This window comes from Eurosta solidaginis, chromosome 4, assembly GCF_040869045.1.
Source record: "Eurosta solidaginis isolate ZX-2024a chromosome 4, ASM4086904v1, whole genome shotgun sequence".
Taxonomy (NCBI): Eukaryota; Metazoa; Arthropoda; class Insecta; order Diptera; family Tephritidae; genus Eurosta; species Eurosta solidaginis.
Window position 1 is genome coordinate 277,959,210 of NC_090322.1, and position 26,693 is coordinate 277,985,902.

The 26,693-nt window shown below is 38.0% G+C and overlaps 1 protein-coding gene across 1 annotated transcript in view; it reads right to left on the minus strand.

The window, feature by feature from the left end:
- Positions 1-26,693, minus strand: part of shop (shopper) — a 109,110-nt gene that overhangs the window by 14,239 nt on the left and 68,178 nt on the right. The gene's annotated exons all lie outside the window — the stretch shown is intronic.

The window sequence follows — 26,693 nt, forward strand, 5'->3', positions numbered from 1 at the left end:
CGAATTTTGTTACGATTTAACGATTTTTGATTTATGATTAATAATATTTGTAAAATTGATTTTATCCCAAGTGGGCGATACCACGCCCATTTAAAAAATTGTTTTAAAATTTTATCAAGAGTCTCAATATCAGGCCGTGGGCGCTGATGGATTGCCTGCGGAGCTACTCAAGTACGGCGGCGAGGAGTTGGTAAGGCGCATGCAGCAGCTTCTTAGCAAAATATGGGCGGACGAGTGCATGCCCGACGATTGGAATCTAAGTGTTCTTTGCCCAATCCACAAGAAGGGGGATACTGCAAAATGCACCAACTATCGTGGAATCAGCCTTCTTAATATCGCATATAAGGTCCTTTCAAGTCTATTGTGCGAAAGATTGAAGCCCACCGTGAACCGGCTGATTGGACCTTATCAATGCGGTTTCACACCTGGTAAATCTACCATCGACCAGATTTTCACAATGCGCCAAATCTTGGAAAAAACCCGTGAAAAGAGAATCGACACACATCACCTCTTCGTCGACTTTAAAGCCGCCTTCGACAGCACAAAAAGCAAAACTTATACGGCTGTGCAAAATGACGTTGAGCAACACCATCATCTCAGTCATAATTGGAAAGGACCTCTCCGAGCCGTTCGAAACTAAACGAGGTTTCAGACAGGGTGACCCCCTATCGTGCGAATTCTTTAATTTGATGCTGGAGAAAATTTATACTAGCTGCAGAACTTAACCGCACTGGAACAATATTCTATAAAAGCGTGCAGTTACTGGCATATGCTGGTGACATTGATATCATCGGCCTAAACACCCGCGCTGTTAGTTCTGCTTACTCCGGTAAAGATGGGTTTGATGGTGAATGAGGACAAAACGAAGTACCTGTTGTCATCGAGCAAAGAGTCAGCGCATACGCGCCTTGGCAACCGCGCTACTGTTGGCAGCCATAATTTCGAAATAGTAAAATACTTCGTTTATTTGGGAACCAGCATCAACACTGGCAACAACATCATCACTGAAATCCAGCGAAGAATCAATCTTGCCAATAAATGCTACTTTAGACTAGGTAGGCAATTGAAAAGTAAAGTCCTCTCTCGGCGAACGAAAATCACACTCTACAAGTTACTTATGGTACCCGTCCTGCTATATGGGGCAGAAGCATGGACCATGACAACAGCAGTTGAAGCGGCTTTGGGAGTGTTCGAGAGAAAAGTTCTTCGAAAGATTTATGGACCTCTACGCGTTGGCGATGGCGAGTACCGAAGAAGATTTAATGATGAGCTGTACGAGTTATACGCAGACATCAACATAGTCCAGCGAATTAAAACGCAGCGGCTGCGCTGATGATGATGCTCCGGCCAAGAAAGTGTTTCTATCGGATCCCGCCTATGGAAGCAGAGGTAGAGGGCGGCCCCCACTCCGTTGGAAGGACCAGGTGGAAAACGATTTAAACTCCCTTGGTGTGACCAATTGGCGCCGGTTGGCGGAGCAAAGGAGCTACTGGCGCGCCTTGTTGGACGGCCATAACCGTTTAGACGGTTAAGCGCCAATTAAGTAAGTAAGTCTCAATATCAGTCCACACGTCAAATTTCCACATTCTAGGTTTATTATTTACTAAATAATCAGGTTTTTTGTGTTTTCCAATGTTCTATATATAAAAAGTGGGCGTGGTTATCACCCGACTTCGCTCATTTTCAATGCCAATCTATTTTGGGTCCAGATAAGCGCGTGTAACAAATTTGGTGAAGATATCGCAATATTTACTCAAGTTATCGTGTTAACGGACAGACGGACGGACGGACATGGCTCAAACACATTTTTTTTCTATATTGATGATTTTGATATATCAACAAACCGTTATCCAATCAAAGTTATAATACCCTGTGTACAAGTACAGCGGGCATAAAAAGGTAGGGTTCTAATGCTTAACAAAAGAGTGGCAGTTAAGGTAAGTCCAAAAATGCCCGAAGATGTACCAAGAAAAGCGCTTTGAGCAAAATAACTATCGTCCCAAGGCTGATATTAAAATTTTTACTTCTGTCAGGAGCTTTGTGCGAAAAGCAATTGCACATTATGTTGTGGTTCTTATATTTTTCAAATAAAAAATGTATGGTTTTTCTATCATGATTTAAAATGAATATAATGCGTATAGTCACAGTCAAAATAAAATAGGCTTTAAATTTAGTTGCAGCTTTTAATTTTATATTCTATGAGCTATCGGTCAAAAAAGCTGCGACTAAATTGAAAACCTATTTAATTTTGACAATAACTATGTGCCAATGTAATTATTTTATGGCCTTAATAATTTGTTTTCAGACTTGGGTCCGGGTTTTCAGTACAGGCTCAAATCAATTTGTAAGTTAAACTACGCTTAAACTTATTCGGCAGTTTTTCAGTCTACTTTAACTGAAGTTTAAGCTGAGCTTAAGCGGCCGATCTGGAAGGTTTAAACTCTAGTTAACCTACCAGTTATTTGCGTTCGTTCGAAATGGCGTCGAATATAGCCAAAAAGCATATGTTCTTGAGCACCATTAGAGCTAATGTTGATAACTAGGCATACTTCTAAAATCTCAAGAGTTGTTACGAAACGGTGGCTCAACTTGAGAACCATAGCGTACTCAGCCAAAGAGAAATTTTTTTCAGAGCAAAAAATGCTATTACCTAAGTTGAAAAATGATAGTTCCCAACTTTTGGTTCTCTAACTGGACTCAAATGTAAGATTCCAATACTACAGTATTTTCACGAAAATAAAATATATATAATTAATTTTTGATTAATTACGCTTCAATACTGCTATCAATCAGATGTTTATTTCTCACAATAAATATCTGTTGGTTTTGGTGGTACCATATTCATTTGAGAACTGTACATTTCTCAAAATCTCAGGTTGGATAATAATTTGGAAATGCTAATGACATTGGGGATCAACTCGAGAACTATAAATTTTACGAATTTGTCAACGGTTGGATTGTGATTGGAGAATGAAGTTGGATATCAACTTGAGAACTATCTGGTTTAAGAATAACTAAGTATTGATGTTGGATATCACCCTCGGAACTAGATATATTTCGCCGGAAAAATATCTTTTAAAATTTTAATGCTTGTTGGGTAAACAAAATACAGCTGTTGTCGTATCTACAAATTATCTAGATAATAAAAAACAAATGTTGCCGTACAAAAAACCAACCCTAAAGGCTGCCTTAAATTGTGACTGAAAAACTGCTGTTGTTGTTGTTGTATTAACGATATACACTCCCACGATGGCTTAGGGTAGTGTTATCGATGTTGATGATCCTTTGCTGGATATAGATCCGGCACGTTCTGGTAACAAAGTACCATTAACGTACTAGCCCGACCATCTCTTACTTACTTATTTAATTGGCGCTTAACCGTGTAAACGGTTATGGCCGTCCAACAAGGCGCGCCAGTCGCTCCTTCGCTCCGCCAACCGGCGCCAATTGATCACACCAAGGGAGTTTAAATCGTTTTCCACCTGGTCCTTCCAACGGAGTGGGGCCCGCCCTCTACCTCTGCTTCCATAGGCGGGTTCCGATAGAAACACTTTCTTAGCCGGAGCATCATCTTTCATTCGCATAACATGGTCTAGCCAGCGCAGCCGCTGCGTTTTAATTCGCTGGACTATGTTGATGTCTGCGTATAGCTCGTACAGCTCATCATTAAATCTTCTTCGGTACTCGCCATCACCAACGCGTAGAGGTCCGTAAATCTTTCGAAGAACTTTTATCTCGAACACTCCCAAAGCCGCTTCATCTGCTGTTGTCATGGTCCATGCTTCTGCCCCATATAGCAGGACGGGTACGATAAGTGACTTGTAGAGTATGATTTTCGTTCGCCGAGAGAGGACTTTACTTTTCAATTGCCCACCTAGTCCAAAGTAGCATTTATTGGCAAGATTGATTCTTCGCTGGATTTCAGTGCTGATGTTGTTGCTAGTGTTGATGCTGATTCCCAAATAAACGAAGTCTTACTATTTCGAAATTATGGCTGCCAACATTAGCGTGGTTGCCAGGGCGCGTATGCGCTGACTTTGCTGGATGACAGCAGGTACTTCGTTTTGTCCTCATTCACCATCAAACCCATCTTTACCGCTTCTTTTTCCAGTTTATAGTAAGCAGAACAGCGCGGGTGTTTAGGCCGATGATATCAATGTCATCAACATATGCCAGTAATTGCACGCTTTTATAGTATATTGTTCCAGTGCGGTTAAGTTCTGCAGCTAGTATAATTTTCTCCAGCATCAAATTAAAGAAATCGCACGATAGGGGGTCACCCTGACTGAAACCTCGTTTAGTTTCGAACGGCTTGGAGAGGTCCTTCCCAATTATGACTGAGATGATGGTGTTGCTCAACGTCATTTTGCACAGCCGTATAAGTTTTGCGGGGAAACCAAATTCAGACATAGCGGCATATAGGCAGCTCCTTTTCGTGCTGTCGATGGCGGCTTTAAAGTCGACGAAGAGGTGATGTGTGTCGATTATCTTTTCACGATTTTTTTCCAAGATTTGGCGCATTGTGAAAATCTGGTCGATGGTAGATTTACCAGGTCTGAAGCCGCACTGATAAGGTCCAATCAGCCGGTTCACGGTGGGCTTCAATCTTTCGCACAATAGACTTGAAAGGACCTTATATGCGATACTAAGAAGGCTGATTCCACGATAGTTGGTGCATTTTGCAGTATCCCCCTTCTTGTGGACTGGGCAAAGAACACTTAGATTCCAACCGTCGGGCATGCACTCGTCCGCCCATATTTTACTAAGAAGCTGCTGCATACGCCTTACCAACTCCTCGCCGCCGTACTTGAATAGCTCCGCAGGCAATCCATCAGCGCCCACGGCCTTGTTGTTTTTTAATATGGTTATTGCTATTCTAACTTCTGTGGCGAGACCGATTCTGGCGTGGCCAAAATGGTCTCCATGTGTCTCAGACAGTATAGAATCGTGCAGATTGATATGCAGGTATGCACTCGTTTGCATGCACGCACTGTATTTCACTACTGTTGAAATGTTTGATCACCGCAATTAAAATAAAACACTCGAACTTTTACAATAATGTTGGTTTTATTGGTGTCAGACAAATTTATAGGTGAGCCGCTATATTTCTTATATTTTATGCGTACACGATATTACTTAGCGAAAATTTAGATGACTGCCCGAGTTGAATGCGCGTAAAATTCTGGCGTCATTCACTTTGACATTATGTGAGGTAACCCTCACTGTGAATGTTCCATACGTATTGCTTGACCTTATGGTCACGCAACACTTATTGTAGGGTTACCTTACATCATTCCCCTTTGGAAAAGAAGAATTGGCCAAATTCTTCTGTCCCAAAAGCGATGTAATTAACTTTAAAAGTTTAAGACTGTTAAACTAAGTTTAAATCTACATCTATGTTTAGGTCTAAATTAAGAATTAAGTTGTAAAGTCTAGTTCTAAAGTAGAACTTAAATTTAGTTTTTATAATTAGAAAACAAAATTTTTTGTGTTTTAATTCTACTGTATACATTCAGTTCTTAATTTTTAATGATTGCTTAAATTTATTTGATTTCATTGTCCTTTTTTTTTCAGGTTTGGAAGAAAAACATTTTATTTCTAATTTAACGATAGAGATTAACTTTAAATAATCTTGAATTTAAAAATTTAATTTAATTAATTTTTCTTATTCTATTTTTATGTACTATTTTTTTCTTTTTCGTTTCGTCATCAATTAACGTGACGTTTACGCCGTCAATACCTATTACGGTATACGGACCAATATAGATACTACTATGCTTGTCGCGGGGTTCTTTTTCAAGCAATACCTTGTCAAATACCTTGACAGATATTGGTTGTGAACTTTTGTTATATCCAGTTTGATTTTTTAATTTGTGTTCTGTAACTGTTTTATTCGCTAATTCGTGAGTTTTTTGAAAACGAAATTTAACTTCTTTCGAATAGTTTTCTATGTTATAAATCGGGTCTATTTTATCGGTTTGCAGTTCTTTTGGTAAATTAGCTGCTTTGCCAAAGACTAATTCATATGGTGAGAATTTATTATCGAATACTGTGTTTGTTGTTGTGTTGTGAAGAAAAGTGAAATATTTCAAGTAAACATCCCAGTCGGAAAAATTGGGATTTAGAAAAGATCTTAAATATTCATTGAAAACTCTGTGATTTCGCTCTACTGTGCCAAGAGTTTCATGATGGTACGCTGTGGAAAATTTATGTTCTATTTTTAATAGTTTTGTTAACTCTGAAAAAATTTCATTTTTGTATTCGGTACCTAAATCGGTTTTAATTGTTTTCATAATGCCATATATTAGTATGAAATTTTCAAAAATAGCTGATGCGACCGTTTTTGCACTTTTGTCAGGTATCGCAATCGTTACTAAGTATTTGCTGAGATCGCATATAATGGTGACAGCGAACTTGTTACCATTATCGGATTGAGGTAGAGGTCCTATAGTGTCAATGACAACAATGTCGAATGGCTTACATGGTGTTTCGGTTAGGACTAAATTTTCTTTTGTTTTTGGCTTAACCTTATTCAAAAGACATTTTTCGCAGTTTTTAACAAATTTCGCTATATCGCGCGTCATGCCTTTCCAATAATATTTGGTTCTGAGTTTTGCATAAACTTTTTTGCTACCGAAATGTCCTCCTAAAATTGGGTCGGTATGGTAAATTGTTATTAATTGTTGTTTTTTGTCTTCGTCTGTCACAGTTTCTACGGGTTCGGTTAGGACGATTTCTAAGTGTTTTAAAATTTTATTCCCAGTGGTTTTCAGATCTGATATCGAAAAATATTTAAAAAGATTATCATTTTTTTGCAATTCAATTATATTAATATTGCGCTTGCCAGCTTCTTTTTGTAGCTTCAAAAGTAATTCATCTAAATGTATTATTTTATTAGCACACGCAACCTTAATTAACTCAATCTTTTTGTGTTTTAGATGCGCATTTAATTCAAAATTCGTAATTTTACCACTTTTATCATAATTTATTTGGGATTTTACTCTGGGTATTTTCTTTGAAAATTTGTTTGAAAAATTATCATAAACTTGTAATTTTATGTTTTCTTTTACCTTTTCTTCTTTGTGTATTTCTTGTTGCATTAATTGTTCTTGTTTTGTCTGTGATCTTGTCTGTACTGCTAAAATTGATGTTCCTGAATTTTTAATTTCTTCTATTGTGATGCGAGAGAGTGCATCTGCTCCTACGTTCGTTTTACCTTTTATGTATTCAATAGTGAAGTTGTACTCTGCCAGTTCAAGTCTGATACGTGAAAGTTTTGAAGAGGGATCTTTCATATTGAACAAGTAAACTAATGGACGATGATCGGACTTGACTGTAAAGTGTGTGCCATATATGTATGGTCTGAACTGTTTTATTGCAAAAAATATAGCTAAAAGCTCTAACTCAATTATTGATTTCTTTTGTTCTGAATTATTAAATGATTTGGACGCGAAACAAATTGGTAAGTCAATGCCATCTTTATTTTGACTTAAAATGGCACCACAACCAATTTTTGAAGCGTCGACAGTAATTATAAATTCCTTTTTGAAGTCTGGGTATTGGAGAATTTGAGGAGAAATTAAAGATTTTCGGAGTTTTTCAAATGCTATATCACATGATTGATCCCATTTAAATTCTACTCTTTTCCTGCTAAGTTTATTTAAAGGTGCTGCTATGGAAGCAAAATTTGGTATAAACCTTCTGTAATAATTGGCGAATGCCACGAATCGTCTTACTGCATCTTTATCGCAAGGTTTCGGATATTTTTTTATTGCAATTATTTTGGAATCGTCTGGAAGTAGACCTTTTGACGAACATTTGTGTCCTAGGAAAGTGACTTCTGAACGCATGAAGTTGCATTTTTCGGGATTGAGACGCAAATTAAATTTTTTGCATGTTTGAAAGACTTGTTCTAAATTTTTAAGATGGTGAGCTTCGCTACACCCAATGACTATAAGATCATCGACATATAAAAAGGCTTGGTTTGGAGAAATTCCTGAAAAGGCAATTGACATCATTCTTGAGAATGAGTTCGGAGCTACGTTTAAACCGAATGGTAAAACTTTCCATCGAAAAGCACCACGATCAGTGCTGAATGAAGTGATGTCTCTAGAATCTTTATTTAATGGGATTTGGTGAAAACCTGAATACAGATCCAATGTAGAAAAATATTTTGCTCTGCCTAGATTATCAAGAATATCGTCTATTCGTGAAAGTGGGAATTTGTCTGCTATCAATTTTTTGTTTACGGCTCTAAAGTCAACACACATCCTGTAGGATTTCTGTCCATTTGGGTTTTTCTTTGGCACAAGTATCAATGGACTATTATAGTTGGAATAGCTGTGTTCTATAAGATCGTTTTGCAATAAATTATCAACTTGTTTATTAATTTCCTCTCTCTGACAATATGGTAAACGGTAGTTTTTTATGTAAACAGGATTTGTATCTGTCAATCGTAATTTCTGTTCATAAAAGTTGTTAAGTGTCATACGATCGGTCTTTAGTGCAAAAATATCATCATATTTTAGACATAAATCGAGAAGTTTTGGTTTGGCATAGTTTGGCATTTGTTTTTCTAAAATTGATTTTAATTCCTCTGACCTTTTCGAATCTTTTGAAAGATCATTGATTTTATACACATTGTAGTTGGTGATTTCATCCGTAATTATGTTGCAATTTCTTATGTATTTTACCTCGTCAGTGACGTTTAATACCTTTATTATCGGATTGTTAGTGTCAACAATACACTTTGCGGTGAACACACCACTACAAATTTCCTGTGCGTCTATAAAAACTGGATGTTTAGATTTTTTCAGCTTAAATAAGCGATAAACTTCGCATCTAGGAGGAATTATCAATGTATTATCGGTTGTATTATGTAAAATTGAAATTTTATGAATATTTTTGCCAATGCCAATTGTTATGCTCTCGTTTGCATAGTCTATGATGCAATTGTATTTTTTCAAAAAGTCTTTGCCTAAAATACCATCTGACGGTATGTTGAATTTGTCATCTACTACATTTAAAGTATGTGGAATTGAAAAATTTGAATAAAAAAGTTCTGTTTTAATGGTACCCAATGTTGAGACTGTATCTGTCGTAACACCCGTTATATTTATAATATTGTTGTTATTTATAGAAACATTTTGTTTTAAACTTGAAAGTTTTATAATTGATATATCAGCCTGTGTATCTACTAAGAAAGTGCATGTTTTAAAAGAGTCATTGCAATTCAGTTCGATAAAATCTGAGTAGTTCAGGTTTAAACAATAAATTGATTTATTTTGAAAAACGTTATTTAATTCAGATTCTGGTCCCCCAGTGTTCGCTCCTGAGGGCCGTTGGCGTTTAAAGTGCGTACACTAGCGTTATTTGTAGTATTTGAACGTCGATTGTTGTTGTTACTGTTGTTATTGCTGTTGTTTCTGTTTACGGGCCTGCTATTGTTATTTCGAAAATTACCATTATTTCGCGAGCTATAATTATTGTTGTTATTATGCCTATAATTGCTATTGTTGTTTCTGTTAAAATTGTTGTTGTACCTCGAAAAGTTGTTCCTATTATATTGATTTGACCTGAAGTTACCTCGAAAACTATTATTTTGCCTGTTATAACGTGATCTAAACGCTAGTACCTGCCTTTCACTTGTTTGGTTATTTTGTTCTACGATCATTTTCGCAACTACATCCTTAGAATCAGTAAACGTAGTTGACGCTAAAATTGATTTTACTAGGTCTGAGCGAGTGTTAAGCCGACAAACGTTGACGGTTTGTTCGACTGCCATTTCGTGCGCTTTTTCCTGAGTCATTCCTTCTATAACTAATGATCGTTCTAAAGCATCGGAGAGTTCCTCAACACGTTTGGCGAATTCAGTATGATTATTATTAAAAACTTTTAACGATGCAATTTTTCCTGCAACAACTTTTGAGTTGTCAGGTTTTATTCTACCTTTTAATGCATCTTTTATTTGTTGAATTGTTGTTACTTCATTTGGAATTGCCTCACGCGCTTTCCCTTCTAACTTGGATTTTATAAACGAAATGAAAGTATTTGTCAAATTTTCTTCCATCAAATCTTCTATCAAAACTATTTTATCTATAAAGGATGCAAGTGAAAGCGGATCGCCGCTGTAGTTTTCTCTAATTATGGATGCACACATAGTAATAAAAGTTTTCTTTTGCTCTGAAGTCGCCATTGTTGGTTGTTCTTCGCTAATTGTGTCTAAATTATTATTGTGGAGTGTATTGGAAAATCCAGGGAAATCCTCAAGAAAAGATACGTGACTTTTTTTAATAATACTAGCTTTGTATGCTGAAGTTGTCGATGCGTCAGATAATTCTTCCTCAGTGTCAAAATCAGAACTCGATTCGCTTTCTTGTATTAATTCAGAAAGATCTTTGGGTATTTTTATATTGCAGTTAATTCTAGAAAAACATTTAGTGAGTTGTTCTCTGCACTTTGACAAACTTTCGATTATTGAACTAGGCTTATCTCGATTTTCAAAATATGAATTTACTTGTATTATTATTTGGTTATAGCTTTTAATTAAAGCATCTTCGTATTCTATTGATTTTTTCGCTGAGATAGATCGGTTATTTAAAACTCGTTTAGTAACTTTAGTGAAATTAGAGCGTAAGTTTTTGAAATTGGAATCAAAATCTGACATTTGACAACTGACATCTGAAAACTTTATTACATTTATTGAAAATGTTTACCTCCGTGGCAGAAAAAAAATGTTTCATGAAAAAAAATTTTCGGAAAAATGTTAAGATTAACGCTGTAGGCACTGTTTATACAAAAATGAATTTAAAACTATTCATTCACTGTGTAATTGTGGTTTGTAATTTAAAAAATTTTTTTTTTTTTTTTTTTTTTTGTTTAAAAATCAGAGAATATTCGAAATATTCAAAATCGATGAGTTAATTGGTACATGGTAAAGATTCGCATATTCAAAGGCACTGTATTTAAGACTTATTTTGTAAATGCAAGTGAATGTTGAAATATTTTAACCGCACTGTATTCGTTTAATAATGCCAAGAGAAAAGAAACTGTTGGAGTATTTGAAAGACACTGTATATAATACACAGTTTGAAAAGAGTCGCAAATGTAAGATATGTTGAAATATTTGGAATACACTGTATTCGTGTGATGCTTCGAAGGAATTGTTAACTATTTGAATGGCACTGTATTTGTTGCAAAAAATATGTAAATGTTTATGATATTCACTATGTTCAATTTCCGAAGAAATAATTGGAAAAAGGGAAATTAAGCTTCCACCGATAAAATAAATTTTCACCATTACCATTATGTGACTGTAACCTGTCTATATTGATATTTGAAGTCAATGAGAGATTTCAAAATTGATTAGCTTCGAATAATTATCGCAAACTTTTGGCGAAAAGGTTTGATATTTTTGGTATTATACATATAGAATTGATGTATAATTTGCGTTTCAAAAGGGTTTTAACAAAAAATGTTTAAATTTGAAAAAATATTTTTCCGATTGTATTTATTACGAAGCAGTGTTCGCATTTAAAATAAAAAATTCAAGTTCCATGTTAATGTTTGAAAAAGAAAGAATATAGTAATATATGCGTGATAATTTGCATGTGGTGGCCGTATATTTAAAATTATTTTTAATGTACATTCAAAAAGTTTTCGATATTTAAATGTTTATATTAAATATTTGGTTAAATTGTGAGAAGAAAAATGTGTTGCTACATGCGTAGTATACAAATGTTTAGAAACAAAGTGTCAATTTTTGTTGCTACATGCATAGTATACAAATGTTTAGAGAAAAGTACATATGTAAAAAGGCAAAAGTGTCAAGTTGATTTGCTACATGCATAGTATACAGGTATTGAAAAAGATTACATACAGAAGCAAAGTGTCTACTTATACACAGAAATTAAATATTAGATATGTACGTATGTTCTAATCTACTCTACTGTACCGCTTTTTGTCTTTTCTGCTTGCTGGTGTATGTGTTGTTGGTATTTTTCCGCTTCTTGCCGATGTAGATGTTGCCGTCCAAGTGATGCCGTCGCCGACTGGTTTTTTCTTCTTACTTTTGTTATGTATAGCATGATTTTACTGCTACTAACGGTACTGCGTATTAAAACGTAGCGGGTGGTTGTGCTTGTGTGTCAACGTTATGGTATGGTACAGCAGCTTCCAAAAACTTTTTACATATATGTATGTATGTACCACCATAATTCCACACGTAACTTTGGTTCAAGTTCAAATTAATTTTTAAATGTATGTATATACGAAGTTCTAAAAAGTATATTTTGCCATTTAGGATGTACCTTTTTCTTGTAGTTTATGAAATTTTTAAATTTTTTTTGTAGTTTTTGAAATTTTTAGATTTTTTTTGTAGTTTTTGAAATTTACATATTTTTTCGTTTGTAGTTTTTGAAATTTTGTAATTTTTGTAGTTAGATTTTGTAGTTTTAAATTATAGATTACTTCATGTAATTTTTTGAATTTGTTGCAATCAGCTTTGTGTAATTTATATCATTTTATGTAAAATTTTTTGTATGTATGTATTTCTTTTTACTACAACCACCACCGCATCACAACCACCACGCACTTAGTTTTTAGCAAATTTGTAAATGTCTTTTAATTTTGTGCTGCAGGGAATTATTCCAGGTCCCCGGAGCCACCATTTTTCTGCAGGCATGGTCACGGTCGCCATGTGGCGAGACCGATTCTGGCGTGGCCAAAATGGTCTCCATGTGTCTCAGACAGTATAGAATCGTGCAGATTGATATGCAGGTATGCACTCGTTTGCATGCACGCACTGTATTTCACTACTGTTGAAATGTTTGATCACCGCAATTAAAATAAAACACTCGAACTTTTACAATAATGTTGGTTTTATTGGTGTCAGACAAATTTATAGGTGAGCCGCTATATTTCTTATATTTTATGCGTACACGATATTACTTAGCGAAAATTTAGATGACTGCCCGAGTTGAATGCGCGTAAAATTCTGGCGTCATTCACTTTGACATTATGTGAGGTAACCCTCACTGTGAATGTTCCATACGTATTGCTTGACCTTATGGTCACGCAACACTTATTGTAGGGTTACCTTACACTTCGTCATAATCGGGCGGGGGGACATATATTCCATCATCATCGATTGCGGGATCGGGTTCTTCAGAAGAGAAGTATTCCCTCCATAATCTAAGCACTCTCTGGACATCAGTTACAAGGTCGCCGTTTTCATTCCTACAGGAGTTTGCCCCGTTCTTAAAACCTTCCGTCTGTCGCCGTATTTTTTGGTAGAATTTTCGGGCGTTATTCCTGGTGCCTAGCAGCTCAAGCTCCTCGCACTCACGCCTTTCTGCTTCTGCTTTTTTCTTCCTGAAAAGGCGTCTCGCTTCCCTTTTCAACTCACGATAGCATTCACACACTCCTCTTGTCGCGCTCGCTTTTAACGTAGCCCTGTAGGCAGCGTCTTTTCATTCGGTTGCAACGCGGCATTCTTCATCGTACCAGTTGTTTTTCCGTGGCCGCCGGTAACCAATTTTTTCCTCGGCGGCAGTACGAAGTGCTTTGAAGATATGCTCCCACTGCTCCTGTATTCCTTCAGGATGATTTGTGCTCTCAGAGAGCAGGTGAGAGAGTCGAGTTGCGAAATCGTTGGCAGTCTGTTGTGATTGAAGATTTTCGACGTCTAGCTTTCCTTATGTTTTTTGTTCCTTGGTTTTAGCCGCGTTGAGGCGGGTGCGTATTTTGGCTGCTAGGAGATAATGGTCCGAGTCGATGTTAGGTCCTCGGATCGTGCGCACATCTAAAACACTGGAGGCATGCCGTCCGTCTATCACAACGTGATCGATCTGATTGCGAGAATTTCGATCAGGAGACAGCCATGTAGCTTGATGTATCTTTTTATGCATGAACCTCGTGCTGGATAGGACCATGTTTCGAGCACCGGCAAAGTCAATCAGCCTCAGTCCGTTAGGAGAAGTTTCATTGTGTAGGCTGAACTTTCCGACTGTAGGACCAAAAACACCTTCTTTGCCCACCCTGGCGTTAAAGTCGCCAAGCACGACTTTTATATCGTGACGGGGGCAGCGCTCGTATGTGCGTTCTAATTGTTCATAAAAAGTGTCTTTCACCTCATCGTCTTTCTCCTCTGTCGGCGCATGGGCGCAGATGAATAATATATTAAAAATTTTTGCTTTTATTCAGATAGCGGCGAGACGCTCGTCCACAGGCGTGAACGCCAGCACTTGGCGACAAAGTCTCTCTCCCACCACGAATCCGACGCCGAAACTGCGCTTATTCGTATGGCCACTCCAATAGATGTCACAATTTTTGATCTTCTTTCTTCCTTGCTTCGTCCAACGCATTTCTTGGATGGCGGTGATGTCAGATTTTGCTTTGACGAAGACATCAACCAGCACCATCTGCACCAATCCCATTCAGGGAGTGGACGTTCCAGGTGAATGCCCTCAATTCATTGTCCTTCAAACGTTTGCCATGGTCGTCATCAATACCGACCATCTGGGGAACGATTAATATGACCAAATTAAACCTTCTAGCCCATCCCACCTTCCCCAACCCCTAGTTCTCTGAGGAACTTGGGGTGACCAGAGCCTTGTCTGCCAAATATGTGTATTAGGGCGGGTCGATTTAAAAATCGCTGATTGCTTTGTGAAAATCGTATTCTAGGGATCAAAATAAGAAACTTTGCTGAAGGAACCATACCTCTAAAACAAATTCTGATGTCCCCCCCCTTTGGGTCGAACTTTTGGGTAGGGGCAATTTCAATTCTACCTGCTGTGTCTTGTGGTGGCTTAAAAAAACAACACAAGCAATTTTACGATCTGCAATTGTGTCACAGTGATACCTTCATTTTTTAAAACGGTTGAATAAAAAACCCACACAACTATGTTTACGACATGCAAATGCATCACAGTGATGCCTTGGTTTTAAAAGGGGGTTGTAAAAACGCTAATTTCTAATAATTTTTTTTTAATTTCTTCTCTATTACTAAGTTAAATTCATTTTTTCATTTACATATGTTCTGACTAAATAAATTTCTAAAGAGAAAAATAAATTCCAAAAGAAAAAACATAGGCATTTCAAAGTGGGATTTTTCAAAATTTGCCCCTACGACCCAAAGGGGGGGACATCAGAATTCGTTTTAGAGGTATGGTTCCTTCGGCAAAGTTTCTTATCTTGATCCCTAGAATATGATTTTCACAGAGCAATGGGCGATTTTTTTGCCTCCCCACAAATCGACCCGGCCTAATGTATATAATACACACATATGTATTTGTAACAGCATTCCCCTCGCTTAGGTGAGGTTGACAATTGGGTTGCGGAGCTTTGAAGCTATAAAGCTGTTATGGATACGCATCTACTATGGTTACTGGAAGGCAGTCGGCATGATCTGGTGGTGCACAGTGGCTAGTCATGTCGGCTGGGCGGGGTTCTTGCCAACCTTACTGTCCTGCGCCATAAGTAGAAAAAATGTCTCATCATACCTTTAAAATAACCGTCAAAACTGACAAAAAAGCGCAGAGCCGACTCAAAACGCTTGAAATTCAAATTAAAACAACATCCGGCCGAACCGGATGTCACGGACAGACCGTTAAACATTCAAAAGTTAAAAATTCAAAAAAGACAGAAATTCAAAAAAAAATCTAACGTAAAAAATCATCGAACCGGAAACGACCGGTTACTACTACTGAAAATCGAAAGCGAAAAAAAAGCTGAAAAATTAAAATAAAACAAAGAAAAGGGGAAACCAAAAAGGGCCGAATATATACGGGGGGGGGGGGGGGGGCGCCGCGGGTGTTGTTGCGACGCCCGGTGCTTGTCCCACCCTCAAAAACCATGGCCACCGACGCACCTAATTTTCGGTGGCCCCTTACCTGTATTACCTAGTGCCTTCTAAATAATTAAGAACATCAGCATTCCCATTTTCAGAATTTATTAACAATTCATTATGTTTTTATGTTTATTTAAAACCTAAAAAAACTTGAATACCGAAAACGAATTTCGAAAAAAAATTCGCATTGGTTTTTTTTTTTTTAACAACTGCTTTTCGAAGGCTGATTTTGGTCTTTCTTCCATACAAAGTGTAAAACTGTGCACAATTAATAAAAATGTATATTTGAATTAAGTAATGCAATTACTTTTAAAAACTATTCTGATTTTTAAATTTTTTCGAAATTTTGTTCGGGTAAACCCCAACAGCTTTCATTGTACAATTCATTAACCGTTTTTTTTTTGTATAATTTACCTAAATATAATGTGTAAGTAAATTTATTTTGTTTCCTGCTATTTTTATTTTTTTTTTGCAGCTATACATATGTAGTAAATTAAGGTGGGTCTTTTTCACGCATTTAAAAGGTCATTCCAATATATAAACATGACATTGGAAACGTCTTCTGAAGTATTGTGCTGTGTTTTTTCAAATTCTCGATAGCAAAACCGGCACCCCTATATTTGCATAGTGATATATATATAAAGCTTGGAAATCATGTCAGTTAAATTTTAGCCCTGCGTACTGCAGCTGGGGTAGAAAAATGTATAAGAAATAACCATTTTCTTTCTTCTTCTTCTTCTTAATTGGCGCTTAACCGTCTAAACGGTTATGGCCGTCCAACAAGGCGCGCCAGTCGCTCCTTCGCTCCGCCAACCGGCGCCAATTGGTCACACCAAGGGAGTTTAAATCGTTTTCCACCTGGTCCTTCCAACGGAGTGGGGGCCGCCCTCTACCTCTGCTTCCATAGGCGGGTTCCGATAGAAACACTTTCTTGGCCGGAGCATCATCTTTCATTCGCATAACATGGCCTAGCCAGCGCAGCCGCTGCGTTTTAATTCGCTGGACTATGTTGATGTCTGCGTATAGCTCGTACAGCTCATCGTTAAATCTTCTTCGGTACTCGCCATCGCCAACGCGTAGAGGTCCATAAATCTTTCGAAGAACTTTTCTCTCGAACACTCCCAAAGCCGCTTCATCTGCTGTTGTCATGGTCCATGCTTCTGCCCCATATAGCAGGACGGGTACGATAAGTGACTTGTAGAGTATGATTTTCGTTCGCCGAGAGAGGACTTTACTTTTCAATTGTCTACCTAGTCCAAAGTAGCATTTATTGGCAAGATTGATTCTTCGCTGGATTTCAGTGCTGATGTTGTTGCTAATGTTGATCTTGGTTCCCAAATAAACGAAGTCTTTTACTATTTCGAAATTATGGCTGCCAACAGTAGCGTGGTTGCCAAGGCGCATATGCGCTGACTCTTTGCTCGATGACAGCAGGTACTTCGTTTTGTCCTCATTCACCATCAAACCCATCTTTACCGCTTCTTTTTCCAGCTTGGAGTAAGCAGAACTAACAGCGCGGGTGTTTAGGCCGATGATATCAATGTCATCAGCATATGCCAGTAATTGCACGCTTTTATAGTATATTGTTCCAGTGCGGTTAAGTTCTGCAGCTAGTATAATTTTCTCCAGCATCATTTTAAAGAAATCGCACGATAGGGGGTCACCCTGTCTGAAACCTCGTTTAGTTTCGAACGGCTCGGAGAGGTCCTTCCCAATTCTGACTGAGCTGATGGTGTTGCTCAACGTCATTTTGCACAGCCGTATAAGTTTTGCGGGGAAACCAAATTCAGACATAGCGGCATATAGGCAGCTCCTTTTCGTGCTGTCGAAGGCGGCTTTAAAGTCGACGAAGAGGTGATGTGTGTCGATTCTCTTTTCACGGGTTTTTTCCAAGATTTGGCGCATTGTGAAAATCTGGTCGATGGTAGATTTACCAGGTCTGAAGCCGCACTGATAAGGTCCAATCAGCCGGTTCACGGTGGGCTTCAATCTTTCGCACAATACACTTGAAAGGACCTTATATGCGATATTAAGAAGGCTGATTCCACGATAGTTGGTGCATTTTGCAGTATCCCCCTTCTTGTGGACTGGGCAAAGAACACTTAGATTCCAACCGTCGGGCATGCTTTCGTCCGCCCATATTTTGCTAAGAAGCTGCAGCATGCGCCTTACCAACTCCTCGCCGCCGAATTTGAATAGCTCCGCAGGCAATCCATCAGCGCCCACGGCCTTGTTGTTTTTCAATCTGCTTATTGCTATTCTATTTATTTTCTTTCACGTTCATAATTAATAACTGCTAGCAAAAGCAGTAAAGCTCTCAGATTTTACAAAAGGAATGCAGCATTTATGCTGAAAACGCTTCACACATCACCTCTCTGGTAGTTCAGCCTTTAAAGCTTCAGCAGCCGATATACTAAAATAAATACATTTAAAAAACTGTGGCCATCAGCTTAAATACTATATTATTCGGAGCACAGGTTTTACTGAACAATGGGACCCACCCTAATTCAGCAGTAATAAATATCCAATTTTATATATTTCTTGTTTTTTTTTCTTTTGTTAGTTTAAACACTAGATTGAATGTATACAGAAAGTGTGTAGGCCGATTTTGAAAACGTTTTCAAAAAAAAATTTTTAAAACTCGGCAGGTTTTCAAAAATATTCAGAAAATTTACAAATTTTTCATTTAAAATTCTAAGCTATTTTTTGAGTATGCTTTCGGCAATTTTTTCCTCCGAAGAACATTTTAGATTTTCTTGGATTATAAAACAATTTTCTTATTTGTATGAAAGAAAATCTAAAATACCCATATATGTAATAATGTTTAGGTATCTACACGCACTAAAGTAACAGCACAGTTTAGCAATCGATAATTTTTTTTTCAGTAACCAAATTTAAAATTACATTTCAGTACAATTAAAAGGAATGCGAAGAATTGTAAACCAACTTCTAAAACATTTTTGAATAAATTTCGAAATTTTACTTTAGAACCTTAATAAAATTTTGAGTATGCAGCTTTTCGTAACTTAACTATTTTTAGGCTGGCATTACATATTTATAGTTCAACTCAACTCCCAAAGATTTTTACAATTATTCTGTTAACTCCAAACCCAACTAGTAATTGGTTAAAATAAAAAAATGTGGTTTCTGTATTACAGAACGAACTCACCCAGTTTTAAAAGCAGTTATTGTCGTAGTTGGTAGCTGTATCAGCGGCCCTATACGAGACGGCCCGGCTGGTTGTTGTTAATCAAGTGTAGGTAGCAGCAGGCATATACGAGGTGGCCCTGCTGATTGTTGTTAATCAAGTGGATGTTGCAGCAGGCCTATACGAGGCGGCCCTGCTGATTGTTGTTAATAACGTGGACGTTGCAGCAGGCCTATCTGAGGCGGCCCTGCTGATTGTGGTTAATCAGATGGATGTTGCAGCAGGCCTATCTGAGGTGGCCCTGCTGATTGTTGTTAATAAAGCTGATGGTGGTGGTACGCCCGGTGGTTTCGTTGGCGCTATAGCTGGTGGTAGCGCGTTTGGTTGGCTAGCGCTATCGCTGGTGTTTGCGCGCGGTTTATAGTGGCCGTGCACGGTTTTTGCACGCAAGATGGGCACGACTGGTGTTGGTTGGTTACAGCGTTTCGTTGGCGCTATAGCTGGTGGTTGCGGTTGTGGTGGAGCGGTCGAAGTTGTTGTGGTTACATACCCTAAGTACACATGTTCAAAGTGTGAATGTACTTTTCTCAAATAGCAGCCACACAGGCATTAAACTTGGATTTTTCCCAATTTTCGCTTCTGCCGAAGCATTCACTAAGGTACGGTTAGGTGAAATACAATAACTATACACGTGAAAAGTATGTATTTTCGCAAGTGGCAGCCACACCGCATTAAACGTGGACTTTTTTTTCCTTTGTTTTACTTCACCCACTTTCACTGGTTTTTTTTGTGCCGGAGCGTTCGAAATATGGTTTGGTAATATACACTAAGTATACATGCGGAAGGTATGTATTTGTCTTTGTTTTTCTATTTTCACCAACTATCACGTTTGGTTGGCTAGCGCTATCGCTGGTGTTTGCGCGCGGTTTATAGTGGCAGTGCACGGTTTTTGCACGCAAGATGGGCACGACTGGTGTTGGTTGGTTACAGCGTTTCGTTGGCGCTATAGCTGGTGGTTGCGGTTGTGGTGGAGCGGTCGAAGTTGTTGTGGTTACATACCCTAAGTACACATGTTCAAAGTGTGAATGTACTTTTCTCAAATAGCAGCCACACAGGCATTAAACTTGGATTTTTCCCAATTTTCGCTTCTGCCGAAGCATTCACTAAGGTACGGTTAGGTGAAATACAATAACTATACACGTGAAAAGTATGTATTTTCGCAAGTGGCAGCCACACCGCATTAAACGTGGACTTTTTTTTCCTTTGTTTTACTTCACCCACTTTCACTGGTTTTTTTTGTGCCGGAGCGTTCGAAATATGGTTTGGTAATATACACTAAGTATACATGCGGAAGGTATGTATTTGTCTTTGTTTTTCTATTTTCACCAACTATCACCTTTGAATTTAGGTTATATACCCTAAGTACACATGTGAAAGTATGTATGTACTTTCCTTTTTTTTTTCTTTTTCCCACTAGCAGCCACACCGGCATTAAACGTGGGCTTTTTCACCAATTTTCGCTTCAGCATTCATTCAAATACGGTTTTTGGTTCGATCCCATCAGTGCACACGTCCAAGTATCTCGGTCTTCCTCCAAAATTTTTTTTTTTTTTTTGGAAACAGCGTGTTTCCTCCTAGAGATCATCCTTCACGCGGCCGTGGCGATCTCTAGTGTCCATTTTCGATTAAAATTGCCATGGCACCTTTTCTTTGCCATCACTAGCTACTAGGTGCGTTCCAAAGGTGACTCTCCCAAATGGACCATAACAAAGCTTTGTATTGCGCTTATCAACCCCTTGAATTCCTGAAAAACTGCTCAGTAGTTTAACTGGAGTTTAAATTTGACTAGAGTTTAAGTAAACTTAGTTTAACCAACTCCTGAAAACCCGGGCCTTATGGGTTGTCGGGTGGAAAATATGTGTTAAATATCGAATGCCCTAGTGCATATGTCTGTAAGTTCTGTAAACATTTTTCTACAAACATTTTTTTATCGGTATCTGGATCAGGTTTCGTTGGAACACAACTCAATCTAATCACAAATCATCACCCAGATTGAGCATTCACGAGTTCAAAATTGCTTCGTTCTGCGCACACTTGACTGCTTGAGCGAATGAAAGAAAGAGAGAAAAAAACAAGAGCTAAAGGAAAATGACGTAAAAATTACCCATAAAAAACAGCTGATCTAATGTGTACATGCGCAATGCGCAATCTTCTCTTGTGTGATTTGTGCTATCTAACAAACCAACCCAAGGCGAATTCACTAGAGGTGGTGTTATCCCAACAGCTGATTGCTTCTTCTTGATAATTTTCCATACAATGCCTTGTACAATAGCCGTTTTTTTACACACGCGTATATGTTTACGTTTGCGCGTAAAAAAACGCTTATCCTCGCTTAGATAATGCTTAGGAGACCCATCTAGCGGCAGTGGTTAAATAACTAGCTACATCACAGGGTGTACCGAAAAGCGGAGACACAAACCTCTGATGGCCATAGGGTATAACATATACATAGCTAAATCAGTTGCGATGAATTAGTGTAGAGGGAGAAACAAAAACACATATTTCAGTTACATCTGAGTATAATGCGTATTGAAATTTAGTAGGACAAATTTTATGCGCAGCAATTTCAGAGGTGTATTTAAAGTTTGACGCTTAGCAGTCCATATAAAGTTTAAGCGTACAGACGTTTACGTATAAAAAAAACACGGCTAATGATGTAATTGGCGATTTCACATGATAATTTAGGGCGTTCATATTACCAATTTATTAAAATTTGAGCTTTAACTATTCTGTAGCACTCCTTAACAGTTTCCAAACAAGACCAACTTCTATATGTGTCATCGTCTACTATAGATTCTTGACTTCGAGTATTAGAAAACGAAATCAAAGAGGATAATTATAATAAGAGATTTACTTTGCATAGTGTTTTTGGCTAGGGTAATCGCAGCTTTTTGTGGGGCATTTGTGTTTATTTTTCCGACTGTATTTAATTAATTAATTAATCCTCTTTCCAAAAATCACATTTGCATAAGGTGCCTACACGACATGGATAAATGCGAAACAATTGATAATGTCCCTCATGGGAAACATTATACATAATTTTTTTTTAATTTCCAGCGAGTTACTCGACACTCGTAGCAGACTGGTGGCTCTTATTATATTTATCCTCTTTGACGAAATATTAAATTTTAGGGCGTCATTCTGTATTGCGAACAATAGCTCAGTCGAACGAATTGTCTCATAGCGATTTCGTCTATCAATGGTATTTTCTGTCATCTTCGTTCGTGTCTAGCGACATTATGTCATGCATATACATATGCAGTTAAACCTGCAATTTTTAGTTTATTTGTTTATGTTGTTTTATGTTTTATTATGCTTTTATTTTCATTTATTTTACTAACATTTTCTCTGTTTTTAATTTTAATTTTCTAAAGTTGTTTTATCAAATATTTTGAGCGGCATTTGTTTTTTTTTGTTAAATTTATTGATTTTTTTAATACAATTTTTAATTGGGAAAAGCAACTAAAGTATAGCATTTTCGATATAGATACTGTAAAAAGTATAGGAAACAATACTTTTTATATTGTAGTTCAATTGTTTTATTTACAATATATGTAGATTTATTTATTATTTAGTACAAGATACTTATAAAATTGACGTGAATGTACGCTGCTGGTTGATGCTCAACTGACAATACTTACAATACAATCTGACAGTATAATTTGGCTGACAGCTCTGGTAACACCAAACCAATATCATTACACGCTCTTTTTTTTTTTTTTTGTTTTTTATACTCAGTTGAGCAGAGCTCACAGAGTATATTAACTTTGATTGGATAACGGTTGGTTGTACAGGTATAAAGGAATCGAGATAGATATAGACTTCCATATATCAAAATCATCAGTATGATGAAATTTGGCAGGAACGTTACTACTATTACTATATATGTGCTAAATAAAAATTAGCAAAATTGGATGAAGAACACGCCCACTTTTTTAAAAAAAAATTTTTTTAATTCAAATTTTAACAAAAAATTTAATATCTTTACTGTATATAAGTAAATTAAGTCAAAATTCAACTCCAGTAATGATATGATGCAACAAAATACAAAAATAAAAGAAAATTTCAAAATGGGCGTGGCTCCGCCCATTTTCATTTAGTTTGTCTAGAATACTTTTAATGCCATAAGTCGAACAAAAATTTACCAATCCTTCTCAAATTTGGTAGGGGCATAGATTCTATGACGGTAACTGTTCTCTGTGAAAATGGGCGAAATCGGTGGAAGCCACGCCCAGTTTTTATACACAGTCCACCGTCTGTCCTTCCGCTCGGCCGTTAAAACAATAACTTGAGCAAAAACCTATATATCTTTACTAAACTTAGCCCACGTACTTATCTGAACTCACTTTATCTTGGTATAAAAAATGGCCGAAATCCGACCATAACCACGCCCACTTTATCGATATCGAAAATTACGAAAAATGAAAAAAATGCCATAATTCTATACCAAATACGAAAAAAGGGATGAAACATGGTAACTGGATTGGTTTATTGACGCAAAATATAACTTTGGAAAAAACTTTGTAAAATGGGTGTGACACCTACCATATTAAGTAGAAGAAAATGAAAAAGTTCTACTAGGCGAAATCAACAGCCCTTGGAATATTGGCAGGAATACTGTTAGTGGTATTGCATATATAAATAAATTAGCAGTACCCGACAGATGATTTTCTGGATCACCTGGTTCACATTTTGGTCGATATCGCGAGAACGCCTTCACATATACATCTAAGGGCCACTCGCTTTTAAAACCCTCATTAATACCTTTAATTTGATATCCATATCGTACAAACACATTCTAGAGTCACCCCTGGCCCACCCTAATGGCGATATCTCGAAAACGCGTCCACCTATAGACCTAATGCCCGCTCCCTCTTAATATGCTCAGTAACACCTTTCGTTTGATACCCATATCGTGCAAACATTCTAGAGTCACCCCTGGCCCACCCTAATGGCGATATCTCGAAAAGGCGTCCACCTATAGACCTAATGTCCACTCCTCTTAAAATACTCAGTAACACCTTTCGTTTGATACCCATATCGTACAAACATTCTAGAGTCCCTAATGGCGATATCTCGAAAAGGCGTCCACCTATAGACCTAATGCCCACTCCCTCTTAAAATGCTCAGTAACACCTTTCGTTTGATACCCATATCTTACAAACATTCTAGAGTCACCCCTGGCCCACCCTAATGGCGATATCTCGGAAAGGCGTCCACCTATAGACCTAATGCCCACTCCCTCTTAAAATGCTCAGTAACACCTTTCGTTTGATACCCATATCGTACAAACATTCTAGAGTCACCCTTGGTCCACCTTTATGGCGATATCTCGAAAACGCGTCCACCTATAGAACTAAGGATTACTCCCTTTTAAAATACTCATTACCACCTTTCATTTGATACCCATATCGTACAAACACATTCTAGAGTCACCCTGGCCCACCCTAATGGCGATATCTCGAAAAGGCGTCCACCTATAGACCTAATACCCACTCCCTCTTAAAATGCTCAGCAACACTTTTCGTTTGATACCCATATCGTACAAACATTATAGAGTCACCCTTGGTCCACCTTTATGGCGATATCTCGAAAAGGCGCCCACCTATAGACCTAATACCCACTCCCTCTTAAAATGCTCAGCAACACTTTTCGTTTGATACCCATATCGTACAAACATTCTAGAGTCACCCTTGGTCCACCTTTATGGCGATATCTCGAAAACGCGTCCACCTATAGAACTAAGGATTACTCCCTTTTAAAATACTCATTACCACCTTTCATTTGATACCCATATCGTACAAACACATTCTAGAGTCACCCCTGGCCCACCCTAATGGCGATATCTCGAAAAGGCGTCCACCTATAGACCTAATGCCCACTCCCTCTTAAAATGCTCAGTAACACCTTTCGTTTGATACCCATATCGTACAAACATTCTAGAGTCACCCTTGGTCCACCTTTATGGCGATATCTCGAAAAGGCGTCCACCTATAGAACTAAGGATTACTCCCTTTTAAAATACTCATTACCACCTTTCATTTGATACCCATATCGTACAAACACATTCTAGAGTCACCCTGGCCCACCCTAATGGCGATATCTCGAAAAGGCGTCCACCTATAGACCTAATACCCACTCCCTCTTAAAATGCTCAGCAACACTTTTCGTTTGATACCCATATCGTACACACATTCTAGAGTCACCCCTGGCCCACCCTAATGGCGATATCTCGAAAAGGCGTCCACCTATAGACCTAATACCCACTCCCTCTTAAAATGCTCAGCAACACTTTTCGTTTGATACCCATATCGTACAAACATTCTAGAGTCACCCTTGGTCCACCTTTATGGCGATATCTCGAAAAGGCGCCCACCTATAGACCTAATACCCACTCCCTCTTAAAATGCTCAGCAACACTTTTCGTTTGATACCCATATCGTACAAACATTCTAGAGTCACCCTTGGTCCACCTTTATGGCGATATCTCGAAAACGCGTCCACCTATAGAACTAAGGATTACTCCCTTTTAAAATACTCATTACCACCTTTCATTTGATACCCATATCGTACAAACACATTCTAGAGTCACCCTGGCCCACCCTAATGGCGATATCTCGAAAAGGCGTCCACCTATAGACCTAATACCCACTCCCTCTTAAAATGCTCAGCAACACTTTTCGTTTGATACCCATATCGTACAAACATTCTAGAGTCACCCTTGGTCCACCTTTATGGCGATATCTCGAAAAGGCGCCCACCTATAGACCTAATACCCACTCCCTCTTAAAATGCTCAGCAACACTTTTCGTTTGATACCCATATCGTACAAACATTCTAGAGTCACCCTTGGTCCACCTTTATGGCGATATCTCGAAAACGCGTCCACCTATAGAACTAAGGATTACTCCCTTTTAAAATACTCATTACCACCTTTCATTTGATACCCATATCGTACAAACACATTCTAGAGTCACCCCTGGCCCACCCTAATGGCGATATCTCGAAAAGGCGTCCACCTATAGACCTAATGCCCACTCCCTCTTAAAATGCTCAGTAACACCTTTCGTTTGATACCCATATCGTACAAACATTCTAGAGTCACCCTTGGTCCACCTTTATGGCGATATCTCGAAAAGGCGTCCACCTATAGAACTAAGGATTACTCCCTTTTAAAATACTCATTACCACCTTTCATTTGATACCCATATCGTACAAACACATTCTAGAGTCACCCTGGCCCACCCTAATGGCGATATCTCGAAAAGGCGTCCACCTATAGACCTAATACCCACTCCCTCTTAAAATGCTCAGCAACACTTTTCGTTTGATACCCATATCGTACACACATTCTAGAGTCACCCCTGGCCCACCCTAATGGCGATATCTCGAAAAGGCGTCCACCTATAGACCTAATACCCACTCCCTCTTAAAATGCTCAGCAACACCTTTCATTTGATACCCATATCGTACAAACACATTCTAGAGTCACCCCTGGCCCACCTTAATGGCGATATCTCGAAAAGGCGTCCACCGATAGACCTAAGGCCCACTCCCTCTTAAAATGCTCAGTAACACCTTTCATTTGATACCCATATCGTACAAACAAATTCTAGAGTCAGCCCTGGTCCACCT